Source organism: Vulpes lagopus, chromosome 9, assembly GCF_018345385.1.
Source record: "Vulpes lagopus strain Blue_001 chromosome 9, ASM1834538v1, whole genome shotgun sequence".
NCBI lineage: Eukaryota > Metazoa > Chordata > Mammalia > Carnivora > Canidae > Vulpes > Vulpes lagopus.
In genome coordinates, this window is record NC_054832.1 from 28,334 (window position 1) to 33,684 (window position 5,351).

The window sequence follows — 5,351 nt, forward strand, 5'->3', positions numbered from 1 at the left end:
CTGGGCCTGACCCCAGTCTCCTCAGCCGGCCGCCTCTGCCCAGTGGGACGCAGCGCCAGGGATGCTTTCGGCTGGAGTGGGATTCTGCACAGCTGGCTGCTGGGGGTAGGGGTGGGACGTTTGCAGTCTTGAGGCTCCTCCGTCTTGCTGCTCACCAGCCATCTTCCCAGTGCCCTCTGTGCCCTGGGCAGGGGCTCCCACCAGCATGGCCCCTACTTAGTTGTGGGCTGTAAGTTGTCCTTCTCTTTTCGGTTCTCTGTCCCACTCTCGTTGTCTTCAATCTCCCCTTCCTCCCCACTAAACTTGTCACAGACCCATTTGGGGCTGGGGCTGGATTTCCAGAACATGAACCGGCCTCGACCGCGGCGGAAGGCTCCTCGGCCCCACCGCCACTCACCCACTTCTCACTGCCTTCACCTTCACGGTCATCATGCAGGTAATACTTCTTGCTCTTGGGCGTGTACTCAGGGTCCCACTCCTCCTCCATGTTCCTCTTTTGAAAAACGTTGTTGCTGTTGTAGTTGTTGTTGTTACCAGAGTAGGAGCCCAGCCTCTCCCTCTGGGCTCGAAATTGAAAGGTCCCGTGAGCCATGCCGTCTCTTTCATTTGGACCCACGAAGTCCTTGGTCCCTAGTCTTGACTTGTCAAAGCCTGTGCTGCTCTCTTCCCTCTCCTCTGTTTCTTCAGTGTACCCTTCTGCTTTGTAGGAGTGGGATGACTGGGAGGAAGAGGAGGAGGACCTGGACTGGCCTAGTGCCCTCTGATGCTTCTTCTGCTTCTTTGATCCTTTATGAGTTTTCTCTGTTTTCTCAGCTAATCTTTCCCTTGAGTGGCTTGAGTCTCGGGAATCCACTGATTCTCTTGATTTACCTTGTTTAAGATCTCTCTCCTTATATTTTTTATGACGTTCAATATCAAGGCAGAGGTCAAGAGGATCATCTTGGTATTTTCCCTCAGGCTTGTAGTCAGGTTTCCATGGACTTTTCATTTCATCGTGAGCCAAACCATGTTTGCTGCACGTACTGGGAGAAATGTCTATCCTCCTGTGTACTTCTGGGCTTTTCTTGTTTTTAGCTGCCTCCTGCTCAGTTCCTCTCTTCGGGTATTTAGTAAAACGCTCATGTAATGTCATTCCTGAGGACCCAAAGTTATGCTCTTTTACGTGGTGAACAATGGTCACTATATGCTGGTCAAACAGTTCAGAGGGGCTCCGCTGAGACTGAGCTGACTGTATGTGCTGGAAAATGGAACACAATTCCTGTCCCTTTTTGTTGCTATGGACTAGATCCCAACAAAGCTTGTGTTCCTGAGCCAATAAGCCACTTGGTCTCGCAAGGTCCTCATCAAAAGAGTCCATTCGGACATTGACCTGGGCCTCTCGAGTAATGGAAAAGGAAGACTTCCCCATGCAAAAGTCTCCCTTGGCTCCTAACTTCTCTCAGCTCTCAGAGGTCTTTCTCGGGGGAGGTGACGAGCTTTTCTCCTGGACTGCTTTGTAAGCGGTCACTCAGAAATTCTTTTCAGGCATGAACCCTCTGTACCCACTTTCAGTTCTCTTGGGCCCTCCCTCATCCTCCTTTTTTGATCTTTCATAGAAATATTCCTCCTCCACCTGCTCTGTTTTCCTCTGCTTTTCCTTCCCTAGAGGTGCATGCATACACCAGGCCTTCCCATTTGCCTGACTTCTCTTCCTGGTTTTTGTTTGCACCTGCTATGACTTTCAACATAAATTTGGGTTCATCATCAAACTCCAATTCCTTCCTTCCCTTAGCTTTGTCCTTATCTTGATCATCCATGTCATCCTTATGGAAGTCGGCCATCTTCTCGAAGTCAACTCGAAGCTTATACCTTCTGAGAGACTGGCTACCCCGAAAAGACTTCTCTGTATCAGTTTTGGGAGCAAATGGATCAGATTTCATTTTTGCACCACCCAAGCCTGTGTCAGAGAAGCTCCCTTTCTCTTTCATTTTTCTCTTTATTAGTATTGATTTGTTTCTGCACCTTATCTTTTCCATTCTCTGTGTTCTGTTCTTCTAGGTACCTCTTTGTAGCCTCCTTCTTTTGAGACAAGCCATACGTGGAACCAGTGGCCAGTGGACTCTTACCCACAAGGCTCTTTTTGGATGGACTCAAGGACCCAGAGCTATGATCGAATGGACTTTGGTGTGTTCCAGCCTGGTACCCAGCACCACTCAGCAGAGTTGAACCCATCTGGGATGTGTTGGAAAGTGGAGGGCTAGGTTTTGGCACAGGGCTAGGTCGGGGTGAGCACCGCCTCACCACCACAGACTGGAGTGGGCTTTTGGGAGCAGGGCTTTGCTCCAGGGGACTCAACTCAGAAACTGCAGAGGCCCGTGATGCAGAACCAGCACTGTAAGTGGTGGCATCTGGCCATGGTTTTGATCTGTCAGATGCTTTTGTATCTTGAGAGGTGCCTCCAGAGAACATCTGCTCCTTGGCCTCATCACCTTGGTTATCCCTGGCAGCCTGAGATGGCCAGCTACCCTTGGAAGAGGACTGTTTCTCCTTTGCAGACTTGTGCTTAGAAGATTCCACTCAGCTGTAGTTGGAGGAAGAATGAGAGGATGAGGAGCACCCTGATCTGTCAGAGGAAGACTTATCGGAGTTTCTAGAATGGCTCCTGGACCTTGGTGAAGGGGACCTTCTCTTTGGGGATGAGGATCCGGGAACGGCCCCACGAGGACTGTATGCTTGCCAGTAGTTCTGCCATTTGAGCGGTAGTTTCCATAGCCTCCTCGGTTATACCATGGATAAAAGCCTTTGTTGCGCCCACGGAAATAATAGGGCCTTCTGTAGCCTCTGTTGTGACCTTGGAAATCCCGATTCTGATATACTCTTGGGTGATTTCTCTCTCTGTTATGAGCTGGAGAATATGATCTGGAACAAGACCTAGAACTCAGCCTGCGCTTCCTTGAACAAGAGACAGATCGACTTCGGGACCGAGACTTCAAAAATGAACGAGAACGAGACCTTGATGCAAATCTTGAGCGAGAAGTTAGAGATCCAGACTTGGATTTGTTTGTATTGGACATCTCTGAAGAGAGCGTCACTTTTCAATTATACCTTATTTGAACAATGATTCAACTTGCACCGGATCCCAGATACCACCACAAAAGAACACTGGCATGGTCACTGGCTTCTCCAATTTACAAAGTCAGGATACAATTCTGGGCCCACCACAGCGATCACATCTGCAGCCTTGCAACAGCACAACCGGCCCCTATTATTGTATTATTATCAATGAGTTCCTTTATGTTTGTTATTATTTTATATATCTGGGTGTCCCCATTTTGGGTGCATAAATATTTACAATTGTTAAATCTTCTTCTTGGATAGACCTCTTAATTATGATATACTTCCCTTTTTCGTCTTTAGTTTAAAATCTAGTTTGTCTGATATAACTGTTGCTGTTCTGACTTTCTTTCGATGTCCATTTGCATGATAAATGTTTTCTCATTCCCTCACTTTCAATCTGCAGGTGTCTTTAGGTCTAAAATGAGTCTCCTGGAGGCAGCATATAGGTGTGTTTTATTTTTTCATTCTGACACCCTGTCTTTTAATTGGAATGTTTAGTTCATTTGCATTCTGAGTACTTATTGATAATTTATTGCCTTTTTATTACATGTTTTATCATTGTTTCTAGAGATTTTCTGTTTCTTTCTTGTCTTTGTCACTTTGGTCTTTTCTTTCCGCTCAAAGAGTCCCCTTTAATATTCTTTTGCAGGGCTGGTTTAGTAGTCACAAACTCCTTTAGTTTTTGTTGACTGGAAAACTCTTTATCTCTCCTATTCTGAATGACAGCTTGGCTGCAGATTTTTCCCACTTAGCACTTTGAATATATCATGCCACTTTCTTCTGGCATGCAAAGTTTTTGTGAAGAGATCTGCAGCTAGCCTAATGGGCCTTGCCTTATAAGTTAGGTACTTCTTTTGTCTTGATGCGTTTAGAATTTTTTTTCCTTATCACTATATTTTGCAAATTTAAGTGAAACATGTCTTGGTGTTGGCCTGTTTTGTTGATTTTGATGTGAGTTCTCTGTGCCTCATGGATCTGGATATCTGTTTCCTTCCCCAGATTAGGGAAGTTTTCAGCTATTATTTCCTCAAATAAGTTTTCTGCCCCCTTTTCTCTCTTCTTCTTCTACTGGAACTCCTAAAATATGAATGTTGTTACATTTTATGGAGTCACTGAGTTTCCTAAGTCTATTCTCATGTTGCTGTAATTCTTTCTCTCTTTTGTTCAGCTTTATTATTTTCCATTATTTTGTATTCTATATCATTATTCATTCCTCTGCTTCTTCCAACCTTGTGGTCATAGCATCCAGTCTGTTTCTAATTTGAGTTATTGCATTTTTCGTTTCTGATTGATCCTTTTTTAACTCTTCTATTCTCTGCAGTAAGGGCCTCCCTGAAGCCTTCCAGTCTTTTTTCAAGCCTAGTAAGCATCCTTAGATTGTTGCTTTAAATTCTCCATCAGGCATGTTATTTCTGTTTCATTTAGATCTCTGGCCATGATTTTATCTTGTTCTCTCATTTGGGATAAATTCCTCCATCTCAATATTTTGCCTAAGTCTCTGTCTTCTCTGTGTTGGAAAACCCTGTTGTGTTTCCTTCTCCTGAGAGTACTGGCTTTATGAAGAAGAGGTCATATAGTGTCCATGGTGCTTCAGGGAGTGTCTCTGCTGTGTGATGCATATACTCTGCTGCCCTATCCTTTAGGCCAGTCGTCTGCAGAGGTTCCCCTTACCTGCAGTGCAAAACGTTTGGTCCCTGGCCAGAATGTGGAGAATTTTAACTGGGCGTGCTCTGGTCTGCTTGTTAAAAGAGACCTGATACTACTTGCACTAGAAACGAAGCCCCGCAGAACTCTCTAGTGGGGAAACATGGTGTGGGGTTTCCATAGATCTTCCAGGGAAGGTGCCCACTGTGCTGAGACTGAGGCAAGCTTGACTGGGAAGGGCAGTATGCCCAGAGTGCAGGTGGGTGGGACTTAATGTAAGCAGGTTAGGCAGCCAGAGTTGGTGCTGAGCTGCTTTCCTCAGGTGACTCTGTTTATGCTGAGGGACATGGCAAGGGAAAGGGAACTGGCACTGGCTGGCTCCTTTGTCCCTGGAAAAGTGTCTCCCTGAACTCTGCCCCTCAGGACCGGCTTTGAGAAGAGTAAATAATCTCCCCTTGTGTACCCCAAGAATTCTTTAGATCACTGTTTCCTACCCCTGGGTTATTTGCCTATCTTTTCTCCAGGAGTAGGGCTGCACCCTCAGGGGTCTATCCCAGCCAAGTCCCAGGTGATGAGTTTTAATAGACAATACTAAAAGCCAATCCACAAAA

At 45.8% G+C, this 5,351-nt stretch overlaps 1 pseudogene; it reads right to left on the minus strand.

The window, feature by feature from the left end:
• Positions 1-212: 212 nt before the first annotated feature.
• LOC121499135 lies at positions 213-3,104 on the minus strand (annotated as a pseudogene).
• Positions 3,105-5,351: the final 2,247 nt, after the last annotated feature.